The sequence below is a fragment of the Macrobrachium rosenbergii genome, chromosome 15 (genome assembly GCF_040412425.1).
Source record: "Macrobrachium rosenbergii isolate ZJJX-2024 chromosome 15, ASM4041242v1, whole genome shotgun sequence".
Lineage (NCBI taxonomy): Eukaryota > Metazoa > Arthropoda > Malacostraca > Decapoda > Palaemonidae > Macrobrachium > Macrobrachium rosenbergii.
This window is the reverse complement of record NC_089755.1, coordinates 33942621-33956948: the sequence shown is the minus strand read 5'-3', so window position 1 is coordinate 33956948 and position 14328 is coordinate 33942621. Positions and strand designations below refer to the sequence as shown.

The following is a 14328-nucleotide window of genomic DNA, read 5'->3' as shown; positions in this document are numbered from 1 at the left end:
TTAATAAATAAATGAATGAATGAATAAATAACTAAGCTCTCAGGTCCTCATACAAACCTCTAACAAGAGGCACGCAATATAAGATTACCTACAAGTGTGTATAAAAGAAGTTTTATTCGCGATAAAACAAAGAATTGAGTCTCCCACACAAAATCATTACAGGCCTTAGACACATACCTCTTACTGGACGAACTCAAAACGAAGGTTTGCTTAAAGATACGTGAAAACATGTTTACTTTAGCGACAAAGCCACACCTAAACCAACAATAGGTTACGGTTGTCACGAGCCTGAAATACCTTCTTGGATCAAAGTAATTTAAACCAGAACCTCACCAGAGAAAAAAAACAAATAAACAAACAGATAAAAAAAATACCTACAGCCAATACATTCGGACGTTCCCAGACGAACCAACTGAAATCAAACTATTTTACGATGTTACGTAACTTCAATGAAAAAAACAAAGAAAAATACTAAGGAAATATAGAGGACGTCATATCCGGAAGGAATAACATTCCCTTACGCTGCCAGTGTCACCTGCCCCATTGTGACCATACTGTATGCCATTTGCACCAGATGCCAAAGGGCTATTGTTATTTGCTAAATATTGACATTTGGGATGAAGTTGGCAACAATGGGACAAAACACACACACACACACACACAAGTAAGTGGGAAGGGGGTGGGGGGCGGAGTTACGGTTATCATCCTAGAAGCAGAGGGTATTCAAAGCAAGAAGGCATCTTTGTAGATAAGAATCTGACACAACACCCAAGAATGTTGTTGAGAGCCGATGCAGACGTCTCTCAGAGCAACAGCCAATAAGGATAGTAACTGAACAGTTTGTGAATTACACTTGCGTGCAGATGAGAGAGAGAGAGAGAGAGAGAGAGAGAGAGAGAGAGAGAGAGAGAGAGAGAGAGAGAGAGAGAGAGAGATTTTGTCGATATTTTCGGGTTTTGGCTTAAAAATTGACACAAACATACACAAGTAACAAAGGAGAGAGAGAGAGAGAGAGAGAGAAGAGAGAGAGAGAGAGAGAGAGAGAGAGAAACAAGAGAATTGCTGATTTTTCAAACAAATTTACACAGTATACATACACACAGGTAGAGAGAGAGAGAGAGAGAGAGAGAGAGAGAGAGAGAGAGAGAGAGAGAGAGAGAGAGAGAGAGAGAGAGAGATTGGTATACGCTGAAATAAAATCGAATTAATCCGTATTTCAGAATGATTTCTTCATGTACAGAGCGACTCTGACGTTTTGATATTTCTATGGAAAATGCTCCTTTCAAGCTGGATAGTACGTGATGAGGAATTGGAGACAAAAATGATCTGCAAATTGCACCATACTGCATATATGGTATATGCTTTTTGATACCTCAGTGAAAAATGATTTCTTCATAGTGAATATTAACCCAAACGAAAGACAAGGAGACAACAAATTATCTTAAAGACCACGCTGATTTATATTTAATTTAGTTCCTTACGAAAGAAATGACATAAAAAATTCAAACGAGCCAAAATGAAATTATAACATACTGTATATATCTACAATATAATTATCAAACACAACTTCCAACCACCTTCTCTCTCTCCTTACACATATACACACACACATATATATATGTATGTATGTATATATATATATATATATATATATATATATATATATATATATATATATATATATATATATATATATATATATATGTGTGTGTGTGTGTGTGTGTGTGTGTGTGTGTGTGTGTGTGTGTGTGTATACATAGATATACACATATCATATATAATATAAAAAAATACACGTTCATAAAGAGAAAGGCACATAAGACCTCAGTACACACACACACACACCCCGTATATCATAAACTGAAATATCTTGAGGTCCTTATCTCTGGTGTTGGGACCACCCACGCACACCCTCCCCCTCTCCCCCGCAAACGATGGCCCTCCTCCTCCTCCTAACAACATGGCCCCCATTCATTCAGAGGGCGATTGACCTGACACGTTTTATAGGTGTGAAGTTCTTGGCTCACTACCTCCTCCAACCTCTTGCAGCCTTCTTTTTTTTTATCTTTTTTATTTTTTCTGTTTTCTGAGACATTATTTCTGTCAAATGTGCAAGGTTTGGGGTAGCTGGAGTTTTAAAGGAATTTCATCTTTATATAGTTAGTTTCTAACAACTTTTTTTTAAAAATACGTTTCAGTCTTTTGGTTTTTACACTTTTTAAAATATTTTAAATCTCAGAACATTGACAATGCTGGCTTTTTTTAGTTGGCGTTTTAAAGAAATTTCATCTTTATGTAGTTAGTTCAAACTTTTTTCTAAATACTTCATCATCTTTTGTTTTTTACACTTTTTTATTATTTGATATCTCAGAACATTGACAATTTTGACTTTTTTTGAAGGTGGAGTTTTAAAGAAATTTCATCTTTATATAGTCAGTTTCTACCAACTTTTTTAAATACTTTATCTTTTGCTTTTTACACTTTTTGATTATCTTATATCACAGAACGCTGACAATTCATACTCTTTCTATTTTAACTGGAGTTTTCAAGAAATTTCATCTTGATGTAGTTAGTGTCTTCCATATATTTGAAATACTTTTTATCTTTTATTTTTACACATTTTTTTTTTTACACCTCAGAACACTGACAATTTTGACTTTTTATGGTTGGCATTTTAAATAAATTTCATCTTTATGTAGTTAGTCCTAATCACACATTAAATACTTTATTATCTTTTGCTTTGCTAATTTTTCATTAAATGTCTCAGAACATTGACAATTTTCACTCTTTCTCCTTAACTGGAGATTTAAAGAAACTTTATCTTTATATAGTTAGTTTCAACCGTCATTTTTAAAATACTTTTTATAACTTTTATTGCATGTAGTTCTTTTATTTCATATCATTTTAAGCCACGAATAATTTTTCAAATACCGCAATTTAATTTAGAACGGATTTTTTCCAATTCTCAGTAAAATAAAAATTTTCATTTAATCTCTATTTTTATATATTTGATATTTCTGTATAAAAAGTTGTATCCTCTTTACCGTCATATATATGTGTTCACGTGAATCTGTTTCTTGCTCTTACCACATAAAACTAGGCCCATAGCTAGTATAAAAATTTATGTTCTAATAATGACATGTTCTTACGTCTTGATGTAAAAAAAAATCTGACAGGTTGTGGCAGGTGCAGTTAGATTAAACTGCTCTTGTGCGGTATCTAAAAAAACAAAATAAAAAAGAGCCATACCGCTTACCTAAGACAGCTTGCTGCACTTGCAAGAACATGATTAATATTTTTATGAAGTTATACAATCAGATATATATATATATATATATATATATATATATATATATATATATATATATATATATATATATATATATATGCTGTATATATATATATATATACATACACATATACATACATACATACATACATACATACATACATACATACATACATACATACATACATACATACATATTACTTGTAACTCGACAAACAGTAGACCTCTCACCCTTGAGAACAAGATTTTTTTAAATTTTTTTATTTTATGTAAAAAAAAATTGACCCTTATTATTGCTAAATATTGGTCCTTGGGGCCATTATTTAAACACTGGTATCATATTACATAAGGAAGCTTTCACGTAAGACCTGTCATTTCTCTTGGGAGGTTTAGACCCCCATTGGCAAAAACTTGATTCCCCTTTATCCAAGGACTTTTCGCTACCAAGTTAATTGAAAGTTCACGCCGGACAAAAATGCATACTTACATACATACATACATACATACAAATCAACATACATGCAAACAGCCATAGCCTAGCGACAAGCGTCGGCCGGACTTTGATCAGAAAAGCTCACTTGAGCTATCAGCTCAGGAGGGATACAATTTAATCCGATAAAGCAAAATCAAATTCGCTGTGTAATGTCCGCAGATTCCAACGGTGAACTAAAATGAATGAGGAAATTCATCTTTAAAAGGTATGATTTCTGAGTTTACGAGGATTACTTGCTGCGGGTGTACAATACAGAATTACATGTTCAAATCGGTTTATCATTTTAAACCTGTACTTTGCGAACGTCGGCGTGTGTGCGCAGCTGCTCATTGGAATAACATGAAGGCAATCTTAAGCCTGAATGTTTGAAAGACTTTGTAAAAAGAGTTTTGTTCACATACGAAGAATACTAAAACACACACACTCACACACACACACATGATTGATGACTTAAACCATCTGTAAATAAACCAACTCCTAACCACCAAAACAAATTAACAATATCCAAATCCACGTCATAACCAAAAGTACAGGAGATGTTTACGTGAAAACCTAACCAATTTGCATACAATGGCATTGTTACGCCTCCCACCAGAATCATCAAAGGCATAATGACAAGCCTAATCTTCCATTCAGATCTCGGCATCAACATTCCTAAACCCTTAGTTCACTGCTGGGAGATGAAGATTGGATCTTGACCAGATATCCACCAGAGTTCAGGAAGTTACAGATATCTAGCAGTAATTCTCTCTCTCTCTCTCTCTCTCTCTCTCTCTCTCTCTCTCTCTCTCTCTCTCTCTGCAAGTAAGCAAATAACCACGGTCACCCAAAAGCAAATAATGAAAGCTACCAAACTCTCTAATCAAGTTTGTATCTACAAAATTATAAATAAAAAACGCTAAATGACGCCCACACGAATCCCACCTGTATCCCAACATATATTAAATAACAAGTATAAAAAGCTGAGACCAAAGACACAATCTCTCTCTCTCTCTCTCTCTCTCTCTCTCTCTCTCTCTCTCTCTCTCTCTCTCTCTCTCTCTCTCTGGGAAGCCATTAAACTATATCTCGGACCCCATTAAGCTCAAAAGCCTTTGATGATTTCCTGTAAGTAGCTTGACGTCTCCTGTGTACTATCACTCGAAGCCGGCTGCATCCAACTGACCCCCCTTATTAATGAAGATAATGGAATTAAAGCGATAATTAGAAGAAATTATACATAATTTCGTCCCGACGGCGTTTCCCAGGTCCAAATAGATCTTCTGGATTGAGATTAGGAATTCGCAAAGGAGAGTGAGGTTCTGGACACTGGTGGAGTGTCTGGACACTAAAAGTCACCAAAAAAAAAAATGCCCGTTCTTTCTTTTTACTTTTTACAGACACTGGTTTTCTGATCACAGATGGAGTTTTCATGATAAATTGACTTTATGAGGATGGATGAGTTCCTGTACATACATTGAATTTTAGGTGATAAATGAAGCTTGTGAACTTATATGGAGCTTCTGACATATATGGTTTCTAATAATTATTGGGCCAGTGAGTTTCTGAAGATAAATGGAGTTTCTGACTGTATATTTCTAAATATATTAGGTTTACACTATCGTCATATTTTCGTATATTTTCAGTTTTTGGTTTCGAGACATGACGCCCCCGCATGAGAGAGAGAGAGAGAGAGAGAGAGAGAGAGAGAGAGAGAGAGAGAGAGAGAGAGAGAGAGAGAGAGAGAGAGTTGATGATTTCAATTTTGTTTTCAGCCATAAAGGATTGAGACATTGCAGTTTTTGGTTTTCAAGTCTGCCCTGCAAGAGAGAGAGAGAGAGAGAGAGAGAGAGAGAGAGAGAGAGAGAGAGAGAGAGAGAGAGAGAATGGGTTGAGATGTTTGCATACATGAGAGTTACTTTTATTAGCAACCTAACACAAACAGCGTCTTTAATCAAAGGCTTCTTCGCTCCATGCTACTTAAAGTGAAACCAAGACAAATAGAGCATCGAAAGTCTTGCTACATACCTTTAAAAGACATAATTTCGTCCTTGCAAGAGGGGTCCTTATTTTTTTGGAAAGACTGCTATAATAATAATAATAATAATAATAATAATAATAATAATAATAATGTGGAGAAATCCACACTGAAGTCAGTGTAAATATATATTAAAAAATTAATAAGGAAAATCGAGTAGGTTCTCGAAAGCCCTTGTTTAATGTATATTTTTAGTTTTCTGTAAAAGAAAACTATTGAGATGGCTTTGTCTGTCCGTCCGCCCTCAGATCTTAAAAACTACTGAGGCTAGAGGGCTGCAAATCGGTATGTTGACCATCCACCCTACAATCATCAAACATACCCAATTGCAGCCCTCTAACCTCAGTAGGTTTTATTTTATTTGAGGTTAAAGTTAGCCATGACCGTGCGTCTGGCAACGCTATATGACGGGCCATCACCGGGCCGTGGCTGAAACTTTCATGGTCAGCGGTTCATACAGCATTATACGCTGTACAGAAAACTCGATTGCGCCGAAGAAACTTCGGCGCATTTTTTACTTGTTAATATTGATCTACACTTACATCCTTGGGGATTTCGTCACCATTTCACTGACTCTTGTGATTATGAGATTTTTATAAATTGTAATGATACGACCAGAAGTATAAAAGAATATGAGTGATATGTACAAGGATTCCGAAAGATAAAAACGAACTGAATAAAACATGATAAAGAGGGAAAGTGGTGAAGATGCTGGCTACGAGAAACGTGGACATTTGTTGTTTTATAAAGGAGGTACAGGTAGGATATAAAGGAGCTGGCACAACAACAAGCGGCAGCTGGCCCTGCGGAACCTGCAGTAGACGATAAAATCTTAAGTTGGGACTCGGCGTTAAATGATAGCCACGACGACTCTTTAAGTCCTCGATTACCTAAGAAGATTTTGGGAAACGCTTCCCCTGAAAGCTTCGAATTCGAAATATGGGGTAAATGAAGAACACCCAGCCTTCCCGGATGAGATTGGAACGCATAAGCTCGCTAAGAAGTGGGGTTAACAAACCTTGGCTGAGTGGTAAACCTCTCACCTCGCGTTTGCTAGGTCCGGTGTTTGCTCCCGGCCTACTGAGCATCATTCAGCCCAGTTGCAAATGTGGTACCAACATCTAATGAAGCCAATAGAAAGGGTGTGAGGCTTGCAGCCTCACCTCTTAAGACTGGTTAAGAAACCGGAAAACTATCCCTTTGGTCCCACCCCTATAAAGGATAAATCTCTCTCTCTCTCTCTCTCTCTCTCTCTCTCTCTCTCTCTCTCTCTCTCTCTCTCTTTATATATATATATATATATATATATATATATATATATATATATATATATATATATATATATATATATATATTATATATATTATGTTTTTTTCAAGGAAGATACTGCACCTGAAGACACACCACGTTACCCAGATGTGACTTTCCCCCTCAAAACAAATACAATTAACTTCCCCTTGTTTAGGCAAAAGCCTTCCCTCAGTCCAAATAGCGGTGTTGTATTCCTCCGTCATCACCCGATCTACCCTGGTCCCGTCATCACCATCCGACGCCCCCATAAAACCCCTCACCTTGAGCCGCTGCCTCCGTCACCACTAGTCCTATACCCTACCAATCCCTTAAAAAAATAAATAAATAAAAAAAAGTGATGTCCAAGTGATGACACCACTTTAACAACATCATTACTGCCCTCTCCGATGTTTGGGTGATGATTCATGTAAGGATTCCGCTGTTTTTGCCGATGCTGATACATCTTACTGGGTTGATCCTGGTTCGATTAGCTCGCCGAGGTTCCCAAAACGGCAGCAAAAAGTGTCGCAAACATTCTTATGACTTCTCATAACTGTTTCATGAACTTTAGAGCAGCAACCACTACATACTTCTGCATCTCTTAACTGCCAAAAGAACGTTAAAACAACAAAGTTTGCTGATTTGTTGTATTAACTACCCAAAAACCTAAACAGCAATAACAATAAAACATCAGTAAAACAGTTGATGTATCATCTACTATTTTCTGAGACAGCCTCCACTCTCTTATACATTCTCTCTGGGGGACGTCAATTGTCTTCTCCATTAGGCCTAAGCATATCAAATTTGGAACTAAAAATCTGTAACCACTAGTCTACAATCTTCGTTTATATTAAACTTCTGGCATAGTTTTACATTATAGAAAAAATACGATACAGTACCATAATTATACTTTCTTCCGCATGAACAACTTCATGGTAGTTCATGCTATCATTCTCCCCCCAGCCACACACACACACACAGAGAGAGAGAGAGAATAGGCCTATTCACCGAGCAGCAAATTAGTTGATTAATTTCTTAATGAAGACTGGCATATATAACCAAAAAAGACAAACAAGAAAACTCCTACAAATAAAAAAATAGTAATTAGACCCCCGCCAAAAACCTATAAGCTAATTGGGCTGACAGACTGTTTAGCTTCGAGAACGAGTTTCCTCCCAATCTCAGCAGGAGGGCGACCGGTAGCCAAAGAGTGACTCTCAACATCCTACGCTCCCGTGGTTGCTACGCCTACTGCTGATCAAGAAAATATATATCTGGCCTGGCCCCCAAAAGTTATCGTACAGGAACGTGGCAGCATCGGTTTGATGTTCTCGGATGCTCTGCTCTTAAGGGTAATTCGTGTTTTTCCTTTACCTTTTCTTAAGGCAAACAAAAGTTTCGCTCTTTCTAGAAGTTGACTTTTATTTTCTGCCATTCCTCATTCCCTAAGATCTGTACCTCTTTCTCTCTGTCAGATGAAAGTGAACTTTGATTCTGTAACTCTCTCTCCTCTCTCTCTCTCCTCTCTCTCTCTCTCTCTCTCTCTAGCTTTGCTAACAGTAGCCTAACACGCTTGATCCCACAGATAGCCGACTCTTTTTTTTTCCAACAGGCATTTAAATTTTCTTTAATCTCTCTCTCTCTCCTCTCTCTCTCTCTCTCTCTCTCTCTCTCTCTCTCTCTCTCTCTCTATAGATAGGAAACTGGCTTCCACATTTTGCCAAGCAAATGAATAACCTCTCTCTCTCTCTCTCTCTCCGTAGATAGGAAACTCGCTTCCACAATTCGCCAAACAAACGAATAACCTCTCTCTCTCTCTCTCTCTCTCTCTCTCTCTCTCTCTCTCTCTCTCTCTCTCTCTCTCTCTCTCTCTCTCTCTCTCTCTCTCTTTCCCCATAACACTTAGCTATACAACTTTTCCGCTGGTCTGCTTGCCGGCGTCTTAATTGTTCCAACTAAGTTCTTGGCAAAGAATTGCTGTCACGATATTACGAGGCCCAAGAGTCATGGCCCTCTCGTAGCATTTATGCTCCTAAGAAAAGAACATAAAACTCAAGCATTATTTGCTGTGTGTGTGTGTGTGTGTGTGTGAGTGTGTGTGAGTGTGTGAGAGAGAGAGAGAGAGAGAGAGAGAGAGAAAATTTGTTCACATATACAGCTTTGCAAATGTTCACTAAGTTCATTGCAACTGACATACCAAGAAGCAAACCACAAGACAAACACACACACACACACACACACACACACATAATCAAGAACTTCGTTGCAAAAAAATATACCAATAGGTAAACTACAAGACGAACACAGAGAGAAAGAAGGTTTGGCATCCACATTTTAGCTGCACAGTTCTGAGGTTCAGGTTCCCTTCTGTACAAACGGCCACTAATCAAAGCTGCGCTTTGTTGGCACCCCACCGAATTCTGAGATCATGGCTTCGTATTTCTTGGGGAATTAATGATACTCTTAGCAATTCTGCAAGGAGTCATAATACGAGGTGTTTCTCAAAGAATGCTACATGATTCTACGAACGAACGTGGCATTTCACCTCCACTTCTACAGAATAATAAAGTATCGTCTCATTTTCGGTTCATTCCAGCAAGAATACACTAGCAGCCATTTCATTAAACATTCTAAAGGATGCTACAAAAACCTAATTTCACGACAACTTTTTTTCGAACACAGAAAAACACGTATTACTAGAATCACTACATAGGCCTAATCCTTAGACTAGTACCATATGTTTCACTGGGAATGCTATGGCCATTTCCGAAATCCTTTCCTAGCACTTGGTTCTCAACTGTCTTTACTTTAGTAAAATAAAACGAAAAAGGAAATCCTCAACCACTTGAAATGAACTTAGAATCCGATATAACGCTCTGGCATACAAACAAAAGGACGGGAAAAAAAGTAGGGAAGATTACCATACTTTACCAAAAATTCAATCTAAAGTAGCCCCTTAACAACGATACTACTATGAACTATAGTTGCTTTAACCGTTTCAGTACCTGATTATCTTTAAGTACATATATTCAGTTGTAAAAGTTATATGCACGGCTGTGTGTGTGTGTGTGTACACACACACACACACACACACACACACACACACACACACACACACACACACACACACATATATATATATATATATATATATATATATATATATATATATATACGTATACAAAGGCATCCCATATTCCGTGTGGCCTATAGCCTACATGCTCTACAGTGTAAAAGCCATAACCAATAAACCAAAGAAATATCTGCAATATTTTGAGTAATAACATTAATTAACCAATATAGCATGTACATTAATTAGGTCTAACATTAATTAACAAATAAAAGATGCGCACAATTCCTAATTTAACTTGAGATGTGTGATATTTAGTATACAAAACTATACGTTCAAAATGAAGAATGTGGAATGAAAGATCATCAAGAACATGGCAAGAAGAATGGTAAAGTCTACGGTTATTTCACATATATTTCAAATTTACGTCTACTGGCAGTAGTTTCCAGACTATACAGTAAAGCCAGTTTGAATGTTTAACAAATATTCGCCAAATGGTTATATTTCAAGTATATGGCAACTAGATGCTAACTGTGTGTGTGTGTGTGTGTGTGTGTGTGTGTGTGTGTGTGAGAGAGAGTGTGTGAGAGAGAGAGAGAGAGAGAGAGAGATTAAACTACATAATTACATTTACTATTCTGAAAAATCATTTTACAGATAACACCAGCCTTACGTTTAAAGAAATTCACAGAGAACGAATTAAGGAATAGTTAAAAAGCTACAAAATAAATAAATACATAAATATTAAAATTAAATAAACGAATAAATCAAATAAACTACCACTCCAAATTCCGTATACAAAAGGAAGGTCGAGTCTAGAATTTGCACCCTCACCCCCACCCGTTGTAAACAACGATCCCTCACCGAAACTTACAACAAACCTTAGCAATCTGGTGCTGGTGGCAACAAGTCACAATGAGGTATGACCACAGGGCAACAGAACAAGTAAGGAAGGAAAGTGAAAATATGACTAAGCTGCGATCACATTTTTTTCTTTTTACAAACCCCACCCAAAACCATCAGCTGACTTCTGACTGACACTGAAGATTTACAATGGCGTCACGAAAACTAGTTCATACCATCCGATTGCGAACTAACAAGAAAAAGACTGTTGAATGTTTTTTAATGGCTGAAAATATTGGTGAATTTATTAATCGATAACGGTACACATGCAAAAAGCACACACCCACAATACAGGCATTCTTGAAAACTCTTTTTCACCAATATATTTGCTATTTGCTCTTTCAAAAGTATGGATTTCTCTCTTTCTCTCTCTCTTATACATACATATATATATGTATGTATGTATATATATATATATATATATATATATATATATATATATATATATATATATATATATATATATATATATATATATATATATATATATATATATTAGTTGACGTTAGTTCACTGGAGAGTTCAAATCTCCAGCGAGGCTGGAGCAAAAAAACAACATAGACCCCACTTCATAAAAGGTTATAGTTTCTCTGTAGACCTAAGCAGTACATTTAGTTAGGCTATCCGGTAAGAAATTAACAGCAGTAGGTCGAATCTGGAGCAGAGAAGAGAATGCAATAAGCAAAGTCATCCCAAAATTCTTGCACCCACTGGAGGCACAAAAACACACAAGCCCCTTTTAACGTATGATCTTGTGGGGGATAGCTAACATGTTAAAACATGTTATGTCCACTCAAACTTTATTTTATGTCAGTTGGTGTTACTGATCAGGATTCAAAATTATCGTAAGATAAATAAGATAAATAATCTTTATATATATATATATATATATATATATATATATATATATATATATATATATATATGTGTGTGTGTGTGTGTGTGTGTGTGTGTGTGTGTGTGTGTGTGTGTGTGTTTGAGCGTCTGTGCATCTACCTTTTCCTTTTTCACTTATGCTGGGCCTGGATCTATTACCGTAAAATCCAATTACCATTCACGAGAATTTACAAAAAAGGAAAAAAATAATGTTATAATAATCTTATATCCTTTTAATTTATAAGGAGGAATAGGCCTTGGCCTCACCAAACCGTTGTAGGCCTACATGAAGTGGAAATACGGAAATAACCAAAAAATTAATCACTAAATTCCAGTGTCATTAACCGTTTCAACATCGTAATTAACTTTCTATGCCATTAGGACATAAGCTGCAACGCATTAACAGCGATTCTCTTATTAACTGGCATTCCAGTTAGCCTATCATTAAGCCAAGCTAATCACGGACTAGACTATTTGGCTTTTGACAAATAGTGCACAATTTTCTCTCTGTCGAAGTCCTCTGAAAGTTGTAGGCCTAGGCTGCAGAATGTGTAATTTTATCAGGAAACAATTAATATATTCATTTATCTGACAGGCTTATATGAAAGAGCAATATTTTATATACATATATATATATATATATATATATATATATATATATATATATATATATATATATATATATAATGTATATATATATATAATGTATATTAATAATTATAAATTACATATTTAAAACTACTTACCTTTAAAATTGCTCCCGATGTCAATAAACTGTTAAAAAGCTTATAATCCAACTTTCTTCGTCAGTTGCAAACTTTTTTTTTAATAGATTATATTCTAGGCCTACTAATTTCAAAAACCACAAAACTTTAGGTCATTCCTCTTTGGGATCGAAAAATTAAAATTTTTTTTAAAAAAAGGAATCAGAAGGGAGTTTCTCCTCTACGGATCATGTTTCACAGCATCCTTGTTGTGTAAATAATCACTGACAGATTAAACTTTCGAGATAAAAATCACCTTTTCGTTACCCGGAAATATAAACAAAAGTTTCGAGTGTCGCGGCGGGCGGCCAGATCGCATCCGGACAAGAGAGAGACGCCCCTACACACGCCGTCACCTTTCGAGACACACTGAATGACTTTGCCAGAGTCAGTGTGTGCGTTCAGGAGGAGGAGGAGGCGGAGAGGAGATAAACCAGAGAGGAGGTTTTTGTGACCAAAATTATCGTACGCGCAAGAGTATAACATTCTCTTATATTTATCAGATGTTATCGCCCTCCTCCCCCTCCTCAACCAGTCCCCACCGGCCCCCTTCCCCTCCCCTCCCTGACCTCCGTACCGCCTTCGCTAGCGTTGTTAGCGTTTCGTGATTATTCCTTTCATTTGATTTTCGTTTAACCGGTTTTAATTCAGATTGTTAAGACTGGTTTTGTGATTTTTCAAATTAATCAGTTGATAACGTTATCTGAACCGGCTCCTAATTAAGGTACCGTATCCTTGGACCGTTTTATTTAATTTTTTTATTTGGTTTTTAAAATTTTTTTAGCATCTACCCGATGAATTGTGCGCCAAGTAGGCACCATTAGTGGCAACACTTTATAAAGTTGCCCACGTTCGTGCAAGGAAGACATCAACTTACCGAGCATGTGCGAGTGTCTGTCTCCAATTGTACAAAGGGAGGAAATGTATATAATCTTTTGGCCACTAATAATGTCTACTTGGTGCAAAGTCTGGCTGAAGGCGACATGATAACGAAAAGCCCAAGTCTAAGCATAACTTTTTTTTTTTTTTTTTTTGTTAATGTTTAAGTTATAAAGGCTTTGCAAAACTTAGAAAAGTAAATGAACACATGTCAGTGACTACCGGAATCTAAGAATTTCTGAAAGAGTGACTAGAGATGTGACTAGCTAACTTCCTGGTGTTTCTGACAGACTTCCGTCACTTGCTTTGTATTTGTGTTAAGTTACCCAATGGTTTTCATCTGAATATTTCAGAACGCCGTTTAAAAGTTTGGCATTATCTCAGATATCACCATTACGTCATCATCAACACCGCCTCCAACGCCGCGTGACGCAAAGGGCCTGAAATATCAAATTAATTATACTTACAAATGAATAAAAAAAAAAGTTATATTAATATATTAGGTTCCAGATACCTACGCCTCTGCTTTCCGATTAATGAAGTGAGGCAACGGTGTGTTTAGTCAGTACTTGGAAAGGTTACCATTCACGAAACAAGGACAGCTGGCACAAAAGCACTCATGACCATTCATTTTGTTAGGCTAAGGACATGAGCCGCGGGAGGTCGGTGGCGGGGCGGGGATGGCTACCTCACTCCAAAAACCAATGTACTGAAAAACTTATGACAGACCTAGGAAGTCTGTTTTGA

General features: G+C 36.6%; 1 protein-coding gene across 2 annotated transcripts in view; it reads right to left on the bottom strand.

The window, feature by feature from the left end:
• Positions 1–13083, bottom strand: part of LOC136846536 (connectin-like) — a 373381-nt gene extending 360298 nt beyond the window's left edge. Inside the window, exon 1 of one of the 2 annotated variants that reach the window (XM_067117395.1) lies at positions 12685–13083. The gene's annotated coding sequence lies outside the window, so the exon portion shown is untranslated. The remainder of the gene's footprint in view (positions 1–12684) is intronic. The other variant, XM_067117396.1, reaches the window with a different exon arrangement.
• Positions 13084–14328: the final 1245 nt, after the last annotated feature.